This window comes from Eschrichtius robustus, chromosome 12 (genome assembly GCF_028021215.1).
Source record: "Eschrichtius robustus isolate mEscRob2 chromosome 12, mEscRob2.pri, whole genome shotgun sequence".
NCBI lineage: Eukaryota > Metazoa > Chordata > Mammalia > Artiodactyla > Eschrichtiidae > Eschrichtius > Eschrichtius robustus.
The window spans coordinates 20,620,880-20,638,344 of record NC_090835.1 but is presented as its reverse complement, the minus strand read 5'-3'; positions in this window follow the sequence as shown (position 1 = coordinate 20,638,344).

Here is a 17,465-nt window from a genome sequence, read left to right as displayed (position 1 = left end):
GGTGTTAAGAGGCAGGCTGTTGAATGGAGTTTCTCAGTAGCAGCCTACAGTTGAATAGCAAGTGGCATAAAGCATATCCATTCAGAATGAAGTGCCTTAAATATAGCAGTAGTCTCTAGCACTGACTGAACTGTAATGTAGGAGAAAGTTTCAAGATGGTATCTATAATCAAGAGGAACGTGTAGCATGGTGCCTATGTAGACAATATAAGAGCTTCCAATTTTCCTTCATATATTTTTAATATGAAATATATTTTAGTGACAGAGTGCCAACTTCTTTCATCAGGAAACCTTATTCAGGAGGTATTTTTGTGTTGTGTGTGTGTTTTTTTTAAAGAAAAACAGTTTAAATGTCAACTGTGAATTGGTGATGGGTATTGGAGGGTTCAGAGAGAAGGACTGTCAGATGTATGAATGGATGGCTTACGTGAAAATAATCAACCGCATAGTTACCATGCACGGTGGGCAATGAGAATCCTTGGAAACATTGATGATGCTATCAGTTTTACAGCTTTATGACTTAAGGGGGTAGGGAAAATTAGTTCCCATTCTTTCAACCCCCTTAATTGTACAGCTCTTTTCCTAGAATAGTGATGCAAATCTGCATGAACAGCTAATTGTACCATAGTGTTCATTGATACAATCATAGCAGTGTCTATTTTTCTCTTCATATTTATATGGGGGAAGGGGAGCTGGGCGCAAAAGTCGAAGATCGCGATGGTATGATGCTGGTTTTCCTTAGCTGATTTAGAGAGTTCTTAAAAATAGAGCAAGTTTGACTCACCCATGGCCCAGGGAATTTGGCCGGGGTTAAGCCACCTTATAGAAAGCTTTGTTGAAAGAAAGCGTGGCATCTTGTACCACTGCCCTGACGCTCGCAGCTCCTGAGCTCACCATTGCCTGCTTCTCCATCCCCTTCTTCTTAACAGACAATTTCTGGGAGGGGGCAGGTGAGCAAGCTCAGGAGAACGCTGCAATCTCTGGAGTGGTTTTATTTATTTCTTTTTTGCCAAATAGAGTGTGGATGCGTTTTAGAGACTAGCTAAGCCGAGAGGCGGTGGTTTGAGCTCACTGTCTGTGACAAGGAGAATGGTCCACACCACTCCCCCCATCCCTGGGTGCAGAATTGTGACTTGGGGTTGGGCCTCCATATGGAGTGACCAAAATGCCAAACTTGTCCACCTGCCTCTGGGGTATGGCAATGGAAATACCAAATCTTCTGACTTTGCCAAAAAACCATACAACCAACCTGGTCATACATAGGATGACAAAGTTCTTTCTGGTTGTTTTAAAATACTAAAGCAATAAGAACAAATAAAATACATAGGAAGTTAAAAGATATAAAATAAAGCACAAAGGAATGCACTTACTAATATTTTTTTTAAATGCACTGGGGAAACGTTGATGTTGATAACAGTATATAAAAAAAACCCTATTTCTTGAAAAAAAAAAATGACAAATGACTGTCTCTTGCGGACGCTTGGTACTGTAATGTTAATACTAGTCACCTGCTGTTGGATGCAGCAATAATTTCTGTATGGTCCATAGCACTGTATATTATGGATCGATATTAATGTATCCAATGAAATAACTGAACTGTTGTTCTTGATAGCCTCATTAAAGCATTTGGTTTTTCACTTAGTGGTGGCCAATTGTGTTTAGTTAATGCCAATTTTGAATATTTTTTTGCTTTATCAAAAAATAGGAGCACACATTTTCTTCTGATTTAATGAATAACAAATTGCATGAAAAAATTTTAAATGCCAGTAAGTACTTTTTTTGTTTTAAATGCCACTCTAAGATACTACTTTTTGGTTTTAAAGATTTTTGATTACTTTATGACTTGCACTGAGATGAACTATAATTATGCAGCTTTTCCCCCCTCTGAATTTAGGGAGTTTTAAAAGCCCCAAATGCCAAGAATTCATTTTAGATATAGGAGTTTTATTTTAAATGTTTCAGTGAGAGGTCGCTTTACAAAGAGAGAAATTGTCAGAGAAACTCTTGCATATTTACGAAAAAGGTATTGGGTTTTTAAAATACAAATTTGTGATAATGAAAGCTTAATATACCCAGGTTGCCAGCTTCTGGCTGTTTTTTTTTTTTTTTTAAATACAGTACTTAAGAATCATTTGATAAATGTTGGATTTGAATTGGGAAGTGTCAGACAAAACATGTCTTTATTCTCTAGCTAGACCTTAAACTTCTGCCCTTTAAAAAAAAAAATCATCTGGTTTAACCTCTGGAGAAAATGAGCAAGAAACTTCCCATAACATTTCTGATCTGATTGTCAGCTTTTTCTTAGGCATGATTTTTTTTCCCCTTAAATTGTAATATACAATAATTGAGCCTTTTCTTTTTCAGAGTTAGTTGAATCATTTATATTTCCCATAGACATGTGATTGTGTGATGTCTTAAAAACGTGTACAAGTAGGAAGATTTCGTATCTGAACAAGAGAATTTTCTGGGCCACACGGAAAGCAGGTAAGTTGAAAGCTGGGGCTTTTCACCTCACGGGGTCTGTACCAGGACTTTAACCCAAGTTTCTGACCTGTTAATAAACATTCACTTCACAGTCTATGAGGATCTTTTATCTCTAGCTCCCCGCCCCCCCAAACTGTTACCTGAACATCAGACATTGGCCTACAGCTTGTATGATTTTATTTCATATCCATAGACTTACCTTTCTTAAATTTTTTATTAAGCAAACTCACTTAAAAAACAAACATATATATCCCTGGCAAAGCATGGACTTTCAGCTAAATTTACTGATTTTGAATCTCATCTCTGCCCGTTTCCAGCTGTGTGATTTTGAGCAATTTACTTAGCTTCTCTGTGTCTCAATTTTCTTTCTGTTCATTGGAAATAATAAGAGCAGCTACCACAGAGTGGTCCTGTGAAGACTATTCAAATTAATACACTAGGATTTTTGCTTGACAGCACATAATAAATCCTCAGTAAGTGTAGCTATTTGTATATTATCATCATAACCACTTTCATTATTAAAATAGAAGAACGTTCCCTGGGTCACCTAAAACCATCATATGTATCAACAGAAGCATGCACGTGTTGAGAAACACTGCATTTTAGTATATGACTAACGTCTGTGTGAATTGGCAAGGTAACAGAAGCCACAGGCTACTTTGGAGAAGAGGGCATCGTTGTCTCTAGGATCCAGGATTAAACTATTTTAAAGAATTAGTAATAAATCCAATTTACATTGTAAAAACATCTTCAGCACAAATGACCTAAAATTTAAATTGTTTTAAACCTTTTTACTCTGCATGTATGCCTCTGCCATGAGAACTATTATATTATTTCCAGAAAATTTGTCTTGCTGTAGCTGAAATCTCTATTATATTCCTTAGAGAGTTAAAATTTTTAATCCTTTATGATATACAGTGATGTTATGTATCTAAAGAGTGGTGGTGTCTTGACTATATCCTATCCGTTCACTTTTCTATCAATATTTAAATGTTTTTCAGGTTTTTATTTTCAATTATACTTACATTTGATGACTTCTTTAGAACACCATCTGAGGAGTTAATCTTCATAATCCAGCCAACATAAATGAACCTTTAGAACTACCCTGTTTTTATTTTTTTGTGTATGCCAGGATTTAATGCATAGCCAAGTAGCATGAGGAAAGCTCATTTAGGAAGAGTGTTGTAAAGTTAGATTTTCATTATATTTAGAGAGAGATGGTGATGATCTCTTAATTCTTTGCTGCCACATCTGAAGCTCAATAGCAATGGTTTCATGTCCTCACCCATACTAACATGAATCTGTAATATACAGCTTATGCAGAATATAAATGAAGAAGTTTCCATTCCATTCCCAGTTTTCCCAAGAGGAATGTTACCCGCCACCCCGCCACCCTAAATACAGAGTACATTTGCCATATTAAAATTGTCAGACTTGTTTGTATATAAAATTTAGACATGGCTAATCTTATTTGTGTTCAATATTTATAGGTCTTTGGAGCCTATTACCTATACCAGATATACTGGAAAGTAATACGACTGTACCCAAATCCAAATAAATCTCAGCAACATGTCTGAATGGTAAAGGCAGTTTGCTTTTGAAAAATTTGCATTTTAAATTTCTAATTATGGAGTCAGCTGAAGTTATATCCAAATGGGTGCAATTGTCACTCAAAGTTCCTTACATATTATTCAGACAGCAAAATCTGTGTAGATAGAAGCCACTAAACTACTGTTTCCCAAACTTTGCTTTGTGGAACTAGTTCCACAAGCTGTTCCGAAAGTTGCTTTGGGGAATGGGGGTTTTGGAAGTTGGGGTAGGAAGCAAAATGCTATAGTTAATTTTCAGAGAGTTAACTTTGGGAAATACTGGGTTAATCCAATTTAAACAGGTATCTACTGCAAGACTTTTCACATTCTAAAATATGCAAGTGTGCATTGAGAGTTTTCGGGACTGGGAATAGTATGTAATGTTTCCCAGTCTTTTTGATCACAGGAGCACGTGCGTGTGTGTGTGTGTGTGTGTGTGTGTGTGTGTATAAAATACCTGTTAATGGCTCCACAGAACACAGTTTGGAAAATTCTGGAGATTTTGCAGAAATTATATAGTTGATAAGGATAATTCCTTTTGTTTTCCTAAGGTAGGTGTGCTTACATTTGTTTATTGTTCTGTAGGAAGAAAATGATGTCATTAAAACATTATTATTCATGAATAAGCATTTTAGCTTAGCTTTTCATTTCCAATGAAAATATAAAATTCTGGTTAAGGAAACTATTGCCACTAAAATATCATTATTCCTGAATTCAAAAAGTAATTTGTGTTTTGATTTTTAGTGAACATATAAATTCTGGTTATGCTCATATTCAGTGTACCTTTTCTATAAGTGGTAAAAAAAAAAAAGCCTCTGGACACCTGATATTTGGGAAGTCGGGTGGAGGTCCTGGGCACAGTACAACTGGTTTATAACTTTAGGTCCTGCTCATTGGTGTTTTGATGGAAGGAAGTTGGGAAGAATTGCATGAGGTTCAGAATTTACAGAGTCTTGTCAATGATTTCTTTTTTTTTTTTCTTAAAGTCTTTATTTATTTATTTATTTATTTATTATTTTTTTTGGCTGTGTTGGGTCTTCGTTTCTGCGTGAGGGCTTTCTCTAGTTGCGGCAGGCGGGGGCCACTCTTCATCGCGGTGTGCGGGCCTCTCACTATCGTGGCCTCTCTTGTTGCGGAGCGCAGTCTCAGTACTTGTGGCTCATGGGCCTAGTTGCTCCGCAGCATGTGGGATCTTCCCAGACCAGGGCTCGAACCCGTGTCCCCTGCATTAGTAGGCAGATTCTTCACCACTGCGCCACCAGGGAAGCCCTCAATGATTTCTTTTTTTAATGCAGGCAAATCCTAACTGAAGGACCAGGTTAAATCTCAAAAGTTCAGTTACTCATTGGTTGTAGGCCAACCCCGAAAAGCTATGCTAATCATCATGTACCTGAAGTATATTATAGTACTTATTAAGACTGCTCTAGAATGGAAATACCCAGTATTGCAAAGTCTGAGGGAAAACACATTAACACATCTTTTGCACTCCTTACAAATGAGATCAGAGATTTCTTTCATTCATATTGTTCAGTTCCCACTCTTTGCTGGGAAATAAATGGTGAACAGAGGAACTTCTCTCCAATGGGAAAGAGGAATTTATTGGCTCATATTACCATACAGTCTAAATGGTGAATGTAACTTCCTGTGTGCCTGAATTCAAGGGCTTCAACAAGGTGTTCTCTCTGCCTCTCTGTAGTTTTCTTGACTCTGCCCTCCTCTCTGCATCTGAGTCTTCTCCATGAGGACTCCTCTGGCAGCTTCAAGGTCCAGTTGAAAGCCAGCACCTCTTCTCTGTTGCTAATACCAAGTCCCTGTATTACTTCTGATGAGGCCAACTTGAGCGTGACCACCATGGCCCAAAGATGGAACATGCCAATTGGCCCGGTCTGGGTCACGTGGTCCACTCCGGTAGATTCAGTGATCGGCCCCTAAACTATGTGGACCAAGAGAAAGGGAGGTGAGATTCACCCAGACTCCAAAGGGTGAAGCTGCTCTAAAAACAGGGAGGTGAGGACTTCAGGAAAGCAGAACAACAGATACTCATCTCTGTACCTTTGGAGAAGCTTGGGCAAGCTCTACCTTTTCCCATCTCTTGCTACTCCCAGATGCATCCATTTAGGATTTTTCTTTCCTCTGCCTTAACCACAGGATGATGGAAAGGGAGGGCAAGAAGGTATTAAATCCCTACATCTGTATCCCCCTCCTCCTTATCATTCATGGCTAGGTCTTTGTAAATTATTTTCCAGCTCTCACCCCTGCGCCCCAACATAATCCTCTACCAGATGGAGATCCTAAGACCCAAGCTTTTCAATAAGATGTTTAGAGAATTCACTAAGCACACGTTCCTCTAAATACACATGGACTCTTCTGTCATTTCCAAAGCCCACTGAGTTGTCAGGATGTTTTCAGTTACAGGACAGAAGCGAAACTCCATTTGGCTTAAACTGAAAGGGGGGATTTACTGATTCACATAGAAAAACTCCAGGATTGAGAGTTGGAGTGGTGACTTCAGATGTTCAAGTGACACTTCCTGAATCGGTGCCTCTCTTTCTTTGCTCTGCTCTTCTTTTTGTGGGCTTCATTCTTAGCCAGACTCTCTCTGTGAGGTGGCAAAATGGCCGATGGCCCCAAACCACCCTTGCTGTTTACCAACCAGCCTGGAAAACGTGTTTCTGTCCTTCCAGAGTCTCCTTGGCCTGAATTGGCTGGTAGGCTTATTCCTGGACCAAACACTGTTGGCAGGGGCGGGGCATAGACGGGCCGCACAATCATATTTCCACCTTGAACCAGGTGGACTCAGTCCTTCTGGAGGGGAAGGGGGCAGCCTTGCAAGCTGGAAGGTGGTCCTCCCATGGTCCTTGTTCAGATGTCCTTTCTGCCGGTGAATGTCTAATTTTTGCTCTTCCAACAGTTGGCTCCTTATTTACATTTCAGATTAAAATTCACCTCCTCAGAGAAGAGGGCACTGACCACCTTACAGAAAGGAAGCTCCACTTCTGTTTTCTTAACACACCATCTTATTTCCTTCCTACCCTATTTTTTCTTCCTCTTCTACTGCTTATGCCTCTTCCCCTGTCCTTGCCCCTCTCCCTCCTCTCCTCCCCTTTCCCTTCTTAAATCAATTTGAGCTAGTTTCCTGCCACTTGTGTATAAAATAATCATATCTGTGACCAGTAGACCAAGACTGGCAAGTTTTGCCACAATATTGTCAATAAAAATAGTCTTGTTTAAAACAAACAAAAAAACATAGATAACACTGGAAAAAAGTTGTAGGTTAAAAGAATCTGTTTGCTAGGACTGTGGAAATATCTGTTTACAAGCACATGCTATCACATCTTATTTACATGAGTTCTTGGGAGATGAATTCAATTATGAATAATTTATCTCTCTAAATGGCCAAAAGTTTCTCTTCCCTGTTTTTGATGATAGACTTTCTCAAGTGTATTATTCTCTGCCTCTTGGAACAGAATATAAAGAATATAATTTTACCTGTGCTTGATGGTGCAGGACCATCACTTCATTGAGCTGTGATGCAGTGGTGTCCTTGGGGGCTTCAGAGATGGAATGGAGGTTGAGGTCCTTATCTTAAGAGACCTTAGAGAGCAGTGCTCTTACCCCGTCTCCTTTCCTCCTCAACCCCTTCAGATTTACAGCTACAGCTCTACTGTGGGTTTGGGCAAACTGCTAATCCAGTTAAGTCATTAACAGTTAACAGAATTGTGCCTTGTACGAGGAAAATCTGGCCTGTGTGAAGATCTGGGTGTTCTCCTCATGTGCAGTGCATGAACTTTAATGCTTTGATGTGGGCTGTACAGAAACTTTTTTCTCCCCTAGTTTCCTGTTTTTTTCACTGGACCTTGGCTCATAGAAGTTGCTGGGTTTGTGACCTAGTTAAAGAGGTTTTGCTATGATTAGAAACACAGGCCAGACTCCTTGGGGTCATGGGGTTCTGTTTTGCTATGCCACTTGTAAGCCATTCTTCTTTCTTTGCTTTGCAGGAATTCCACTAATTTAGTTCAGCTCAGACCAGGGTCAACAAACTTTTCTGTAAAGGGCCTGATATTTAATACTGTGGACTTTGCAGGTCAAGAGGCAAAATCAAGGAAATTATGTCAGTACTTGTATGACAAGAGAGAAAACAAATTTCCACAAATTTTTCATTGGTGAAATTCAAAGTATAATAATAATTCAGCACCATGTTTGTAACTCAGATCTACTCATGAAAAGAAGGGAATTATTTTTGAGGGGAATAACATTTGGCTTAGCTGGGGTTTGAAGTTAGCGTTTCCTAACACTAACCTGATTGTAAATGTTGATTAAATTGATTGTAAATGTTCATTTGTAAAAGTCAACTCACAGGCTGTTCAGAAGCAGGGGACAGGTCATATTTGGGTCATAATTTTCCAACTTCTGGACTATGGCATAGATGGATAATTGTCCCTATTTTCTCTTCTTCCTGTTAATAATAGAATGCTCTGAATTTTAGCTCAGCACATAGCCACATTGCTCACTTCCTTTTTTTCCAGGCTCCCTTGCAACTAGGTGAGATCATGTCATTAAATTCTGGATAATAGGATGTGAGCAGCCCTGTATTTCTTACTTCCTACGGGCTGGAAAACAGTGAGAGCTGAAGCAGCCACTTGGAACCCAGAGACAGATGCCCGACATTGACTGTGGCACAGCTGCCCGCCAGCCCTGCACCTCTCCTCTCCAGACCGTATGTGAAAAAGAAAGAAATTCATTTAAAGTCTGTAGTCTGAAGTCTTTTGTTACAGCTTAACTGTGCTCGCAAACATATGGGAAGAAATGTTTTCTCCTCCTCTTCCTTCTCCTCTTTTTCCTCTTCCTCCTCTTTATCCTTTTCTTCAATGACGTTATTTGAGGATTTTCACTATTTCTTACTGGCCTGCTACTCAAATAATCTAAATCAATGCATTTTTTCTGCTTAAGCAAAAGCAGATTAAATTCCTCTTTATAGCTTGGGTGAGAATAGTTGAATTAGAATTTAAAAGCTATCTCAGTATTTTTGTATGTTTCCTAAACAAGGCTTATGAGATGTAGTTGTTCTTTTGTAATAGTAGGAAGGAAAAAAAAAAAAAAGCAAACCAAAACGTGAGAGGTGTATCTTACTTTGGTTAGTGAAAACTATTTCGCAGATTTTATCTCTTTACTGGGATTATGATAAAAGACTAGATAACAGCCTTGAGTATTTATTTCTCTCTGTTGTCAGCTGAACTTTTTCTTTAATTATACCTAGTCTGAGATGAGGAACTGCTGAATAGAGACTGTTTTATATATATACACAATGCCAAAAATTGAAAATGATACAAGACACAATGAAACTAGTGCAAATGCTATTGTCTGTGCTATGATGCACTGTGGGGAAAGAAGCCTAAAATGGCATTTTTCTCACCATTTTTTAAGGATATGGGATATGTGATAACTTCTTGGGCAAATAATTTTCTCTCCAGTTGTGTTTATACCACAGTGTTTTGTTTCAAACAATAGTTGTCTTTTCTCCATATAAGGTAACTCTGTTATTAGCCAACATATCTTAGTGTCTATAAAGCCCAAACTGCATTTGGCCATAGATGGTGTTTGAAGTAGTAAAAGACATCAAACTTCTTTTTTGTGTGTTATCTTTTAAGTAGACTTCCTTGAGAGAAAAGACCAATCGTTGCTTTTCTTTTATTAAAAATGCTAATAGGGGGCTTCCCTGGTGGTGCAGTGGTTGAGAATCTGCCTGCCAATGCAGGGGACACGGGTTCGAGCCCTGGTCTGGGAAGATCCCACATGCCGTGGAGCAAGTGGGCCCGTGAGCCACAATTATTGAGCCTGCGCGTCTGGAGCCTGTGCTCCGCAACAAGAGAGGCCGCGATGGTGAGAGGCCCGCGCACCACGATGAAGAGTGGCCCCGACTTGCCACAACTAGAGAAAGCCCTCGCACAGAGACGAAGACCCAACACAGCCATAAATAAAAATAAATAAATAAATTTAAAAAAAAATGCTAATAGGATCTTCTCAAATAGGTGTGCAGATTTTTCTGCAGGATCCACACAAGTTCTAGGCCACACCAGGCTCTACGATGTAGTGCAGAACATGGATGCCAGAGGCAGAATGGGTTTGAATTCAGTGCCCTCCACTTACAATTGTATAACCTCAGGCAAGAACCCTAACATCTCTCTACCTCTCTTTCTTCTTCTGTAAAGTGTCAATAACTAGTATTCCTTACCTTAGACAGTTGCAAGGCTAAATGAATGAATACATGTCAGAGAACCTTGTCACAGACTAACATTCAAATGTCAGCTCTTGCTGTGCCCTAGAGGCTGTTTTTTTTTTTTCTTGGACCAGCCTTCCAGTCTAGCGATGGGCAGCTCCAGCTCACTGCCTTGTTCTTCTTGTTTCTGTTTCCCAACTCTTCTACTTACCTCTTGCTGCGTAACAAACCAGCCTGAAATCATGGCATAAAGCAAAAGACATCTTATTATGCTTATGGATTCTGTGGGTCAGGAATTTGGACAGGGCCTAGCCGAGATGGCTTGTGTTATCTCTGCTCTGTGGTGTCTGGGGCCGCAGCTGGGAGGATGCCGACAGCTGGCCATGACTCAGCAGCTGAGGGCTGGACTCATGGGGAGGCTCCTTCGCTCACAAGTCTGGCGCCTAGGCTGGGATGACTCAAAGACTTGGCTCAGCTGAGGCTGTTGACCACAGTGCCCACACGTGGCCTTTCCATGTGGCTTGGGTTTCTCTCACCATGGTGGCTGGTTTCTGAGAGGGAGGAAGCCAAGAGTGAATGTTTCAAAAAACCCGGACGGCACCTGCGTGGCTTTTTATGACCTGGCCTCACAAGTCCAAAAGCATTACTTCCACTTCTCTACTGATCAGAGCAATCACCAGCCTTCCCTGATTCCAGAGGAGGGCACGTGGACTCCCTTCTGGATGGGAGAAATGTCAAAGACTTGAGGTCTTTTTCCTTTTTTTGAAAACTTTCTTCATATAAATTTGGCTCTGTTTCATCGTTAAGCACTTGTTACCCAAGTTCTTCTGGCTACTGGTCCCTGGTCTTCCTCGATTGCTGTGTACCTTTGACTAATCCTAACCCCTAGAATTTGTACCCTAGAGCATCCCTCTGTTAACCTTCACTTGCCCCTTCCACAGCCCAGACAGCAGTCCCTGTCACCGCCCACTCGCCACACCCTGCCTCTCACCTCCTTTCTTGGCTCCAACTCCATCTGCCCACCGAGAACTTACTGGGTAGAATCATATTTCTGTACTACTAACCAGACTTTCTCTCAGTATTATAACTTCCTCCTTGGTCTCTCTACAACTTCATGAAGTTAGTTTATTCTATGCTCATCGACCCAGAAGAGGGATGTTACTTCAGAAAGTGGAAAACAGAGGAGGCTCTTCAGAGTGAAATAGAAAAGACTCACAGCATAGAACAAATACTTGGATACAAAAGTTTCCTTAACAGACTGTGAAAAGATTCCGAGTTAGGGGTGAAGAGAAGGTCGGAGGGTAACGAGAGCAGAGGTGTTGATGGGCACCAGAGAAATAGGCCCTCCACACTGTTACTTAGGCCACAGCCTGGGGAGGTGGCAAAAATCTCAGGTAGTTTTGTGGGATCTGAGAGCAGAGAAGACAGGAAGGTCTCCCCAGATAAGTTCCTGGAGAGGTAGCAATATCTAGAGGAAAAAATGACTCCTGGTGTATTTAGGTAGGATGGAGCCTTAGGCAGCATGACCACTCACTAGAAAGACCTGGAATTAAAGATGGAAACAACCAATCGTGGAAGGACCTTGCAGAGAAGAATGAAGGAAGACTCATCAGTAGCCCAGATGGGCTCATCGCCAAGGACCAGAGATGGTGACATTGAGGACCTGAAGCCTTGCTTCCCCCAATGCCTCTTTTCTACAGACTCCCCTGAAATTGAAGCAAAATCCCATGGGCAAAGGAAGAGAACCTCCAGTTTCAAAGATTAGTCTTCCACCTCCTTAATAAGAGGTGGTAGACTCCAATTAGAAATGAAGTCCAATTTTAGAAAAATAAAACAAGTTGTTTTTTTTGCACACCTAAATGTGTGTACTGCAATCCATGGTCACTGCGTACATGTAATGTTTCATATTGAGATAGGTTTCCAGAGGGAGGGGGATGTATACAATAGAATACCATATGGTATTGGTTTCTCGATAATCGATTCTAATTTCTGTGGTCTTGGAATTTTATTATATACTGGATTTCTGTCAAACACTTTGGTAAGGACTTAAGAGAGCTGTTGAGTAAGTGGAAATTGTTGTGAATGAAAGTTACCATTCATTCATTTAAACCTTACTGAGCAACTGCTATATGTCAAACATCGTGTTAGGTGTTGAAGTTACAGAGGTAAAAAGGACATAGTCTTTGCACTTGAAAATGAGGCTCACATTCTAAGAGCTTTGGAACAGACATGATTTCTTGGTGCCATAGACTAGGTCTTATGTTCATAGCTAGACACATTAAGATGTGTAGGGAATCTGGTCAATTTAGAAAAAGTATATTCTTAGAGCTTCTTCTTCCAAACTTGTGATAATGATCTCCACGGCAATTCCCCTCTTCTGTGGTTTGGTCAACAGACTCAAGAAGAGGGCTTAAAACACACGTATACACACACACCATCTCTGTGTTCTGTAGTAGGGCATGATGCCATTGAAAGATATATTTAGGCAAAATTCACTGGCTTTATAATGATCTTTGTTCACATGAAATCTACAGAAATAAATAGTATTACCAATTCCTTTTTTCTGTTTGATGTCAGTGTACGATATTCATTAAGAAAATGCACTGGGTGTGATGTTACCTTAATTACAGGATGGGAAGGCAAATTCCCCTTTATAGCTTTAGGCTTTCATGCCACGAGGCTCTTCTGTTTATTCCAATGAATTACATTCTGGCACCCATGGAAATCATGTAACAAATGCATAACGAATGTGACACTCGCACAAAACATCACATTAGTTCCATACTATCAGTTCTATTCCAGTGAACACCAAACCAAATCACATTATTGTAATGTGAGTTGTGATTTAATACCCTAATTTGTAAGTGGTTTTGTCTGAATCTAACATGTTATTTACACCACTCGTGGTGGTTTCTAAGACATACTAGATGCACACTTATTCGGCTTGGCTACCTCATCCCCACCCTGGTAGACGCACCCCTAAATAATATATCAAGTAGTATTTTGCTACTAAATATGTTCTCAGCTATCTTCCTACCAGGTTCAAAATTACAGGTGACAGTGGTTGTCTGTTGAAATAAGCTCAGAATTCCCATAATGTAACGTGCTTTGAGATTTGGACAACTAAGAATTAGGGAAGAAAACGGATTATCAGTCAGCTCAGGAAAACTTAATAGTTGCAGAATATTACTTATAAAATGAAGTCAAAATCATTCTGTGAGCAGATGTCAATCTATTTTGAAATAAGACATTCTTGTTGCCTGAAGGCCTTTTCCTCCAGTGTACATGGCAAGGTCACTTGCATGCTTTAGGCTTTACCTCAGCTGTTACCTCCTGAGTACCCTATTTGACTACCCTATTTAAAGCAGCCCCCTCTGTATCAGTTACTCTGTGTCACGTCACCCGGTGTGGCAATGTCTACTACCTATCTTTATCTGCTCTCCCTGTTTTTTTAGTAATAGAATTACTGCCTAATTTCCAGGTGGGCATTTGACCACCTAGAATGAAGGCTACCTGTTCTAGCTCCCCTTGCAGCCATGGACTATATTCTGGTTATTAGGATAAACACGAAATTATCCTCAAGTGGCAGAGGTATGGCTCTCTTTTCACCTTTGTTCTTCATGTAGATGTAATGGCTGGAACCCAAGCAGTCATCTTGGATCATGAGTTGGAAGCCATGGTGAACAACAGATCGAGGTCCTTGGACTTCCCTGGTGGTGCAGTGGTTAAGAATCCACCTGCCAATGCAGGGGACACGAGTTCGATCACTGGCCTGGGAAGATCCCACATATCGTAGAGCAACTAAGACCGTCTGCCATAACTACTGAGCCTGCGCTCCAGAGACCGCGAGCCACAACTGCTGAGCCCGTGTGCCACAACTACTGAAGTCCACACGCCTAGAGCCCGTGCTCTGCAACGAGAAGCCATCGCAATGAGAAGCCCGCTCACCACAATGAAGAGTAGCCCCTGCTCGCCACAACTAGAGAAAGCCCACATGTAGCAACGAAGACCCAACGCAGCCATAAATTAATTAATTAATTAATTAATTTAAAAAATTTCCATCTCTCAAATTACCAACAAAAAAAAAGTTAAAAAAACAAAACAAATCTAGGTCCTTGATGAATTCATGAAGCTGCCTTAACCATTATGAAGAACCTTCCTTAATGTGAGAGAAATAAACTTTTTAAACCATAATCAATATGCAACATACATACAACTTGTCCAGCATATGAATCTGAACCAACCAAAGAGAATCAGGCACTGATCAGTCAGAATAGATGCCAATTTAAAAAAATTGTTGTAACTACCTCGGTACCTACTGGGCTGAATCACAGCCTTGGTTAAAGCCAAATGATTTTGAATCTTCTGTCACTTGCAGCTAAACATAATCCTAAGTAATATACTTTATTTCTTTTATAACCCTTGTTATAGTCTGTGATTATTTTTTCATTGTTTTACTTATTTATCATTTTTCCCTCCCCTTAAATCTCTATGAGGGCAGAGAATGCCTCTGGGGTTTGCTGCTGGAACATGACTTTGTTGAATGTTGAAAGAATGAATGGACTAATTCTTTAAGTTTTTATTGTGAGATATAATATTTTGGGAATTGCAGATCTGGAGGAGTGAAAAGAATTCTATTTGGAGGACTAGGGTTGGCAGTGCAATTGACAAAAGTTTTTTTTTTTTTTCCCTCTGACTGAAAAAAAAAAACCATGATGAAATTAGTGGTAGATAAAAATTCATTTCTAGCTTCTAACAAGGAATCACAAACAATGGAGGACATATAAATAGAGTAGCAGCTTTATTAATAATCCTTTCCTACTCCACTCGTGATCTTTTGATGACAACCCTACCAGAGGCACTCTTTATCAGGCACTAAAGCAATTTAGATGCTGTCATATGCCTTTCTTGATATATACGTATTAGACATAAAGCAGTCTTCAGTTCTTTAGCTTATTTTAGTATATAATTAAAACTCTGACTGTCTGCTACTAAGCAACGGGGCATGGCCGAGGTTGATCACATCCTATCACAAAGATAGAAAGAGGAAAAATAATAAAAATAATCATACACATTCCCGTAATCAGTCTTCAGATCTTAATTATGTTTTAACTCCTTTGTTATGCCAAAGGCAGTGCCTATTGGCATTTAAAGGACACTCTCACTTTCCTGGCTAAGTTCAATCTAGTTCTTTCATTTGGATCCTCATCCATTTATGGAATCCTTCGGGGGTGTTTGAGGTCACAAGGGGTGATAAAAACTGAGATAGGAGTCAGGAGGCTTAGGTTCCATTCAGCTCCCAAACTGGTCCAGTGGAACTCCGGGGAATAGTGGCTGGGCTGGGGGTGTGTATAAGCCTGGAGGAGGGGGCAGGCAGAGGGATGCAGGGTTTGCACCACCTGCAGGTGCCAAGGGCATACGTACCCCAAACGGCCCTCTCCTACCTGTCTATCTGTCTCAAGGTATGACCTCTGAAGTTTCAACTGTGTATTGTACTCTGCTTCCAAAGATGCCTTTTCATCAGTCTTAACTTTCATATTAACAGTATTTCTTTAAAGTTGTTGAGAATGCACCCACTTTTGAAAATAGGCTCAGAGGGAATAGCCCACGCTCGGCTCTGACGCCTTCCTCCTTCAACTCCCCCAAAGACCTCTGAATATGATCCTTATTCCTTCAATTGTTTATTCGTTCATTCACTCAACAAGTAATTTCTGAGCCCCTATCTTGTGCCAGGCACTGTTCTATGTTCTAGGGCCATCACGGTGGCCCTTGGAGAGCCTCCATTCTATGGTGAAAGACAGCCAATAAATAAGAGAAGCTCTTTTAAGAAAAGGAATGAATGGCTGCCACGTTTTGAACTCTTGCTACACCAGACACAGCATAGTCTTGTGAGGCCATTAACTCTTCACCCAGCTAATGAGAGAGGTTCAGAGGGTAGATAGGGTGGTGCCTGGGTATGAGATGCCATGCCTGGGCGTTATCCCCACCTCTGCAGCTAGCTGGTTGTGTAATCTTTTTTTTTTTAATTAATGAATTTATTTATTTATTTATATTTTTGGCTGCGTTGGGTCTTCGTTGCTGTGCACAGGCTTTCTCTAGTTGCAGCGAGCGGGGGCTACTCTTCGTTGCAGTGCGCGGGCTTCTCATTGCAGTGGCTTCTCTTGTTGTGGAGCACGGGCTCTAGGCATGAGGGCTTCAGTAGCTGTGGTGCGCGGGCTCAGTAGCTGTGGCTCGTGGGCTTAGTTGCTCCGTGGCATGTGGAATCTTCCTGGACCAGGGATCGAACCCGTGTCCCCTGAATTGGCAGGTGGATTCTTAACCACTGTGCCACCAGGGAAGTCCCACTGGCCAGTGATTTAATCTTTACTTGCCTCAGTTTTCTTATCGGTAAAATGGGGGTTCTATCTTGCAGGAGTTTTGGAAGAATATTTAATGTATCTGTCTGTAGCTTTTAGAACAGTGCTTAGTTGTTGTATTGATAAATTGGTCCAATTTTACAGATAAATAAATCGAGGCATGGAGAGATTAAACAACTTGTCCAAGTTCCCATGTACCTAATAAAAAGTGGGAATCAAAATTCCAACTCAAGTCTCTTTTGCCTCTACAGCGTGTGCTCTTACCCACAATTATGCTTTGTTCTTCTAGCAAAGTCCCTTAAACTCTTGGAGGATCAGTATGTTCATCTGCAATCTGGGTGTGATAATAGCAAACTGCCTGTTGTGAGATTCAACTATGATAAGGTATTTGCAAGTGCTTTGAAAACTATAAAGCATCGTGGGAAAATACAAATTGCTATTATTACTACTATTGATTTGTGTTTTTATATTCAGCATTTTAATTTGCCTGTGATGGGTCTGTTTGCATATTTGTCAGATCAGGCTTTCTGTTTAATCTCCCATGCTTATTACAGGACCCATTTTAGCCATCCTGGGGGTCTCTGTGTTGTCTCCTTAGAGTTTTTTGTTTGTCAATCCACCTTTTGAAAATGATCCTTTCTGTCATTTCTCCTCTAAATGGAAGAGTAAAGACAGAACATAGGGTCTTGAATCCATCTACAGTTCTAGATACTTGTTGGATTTTCTGTGAAAGTTTTGGTTGTTTGGGTGGAAGGTGAAAACACTCAAACTATTGGCAAAAAGCATGGGGACAGAATCTGACACACGTGAGCCTATCAGA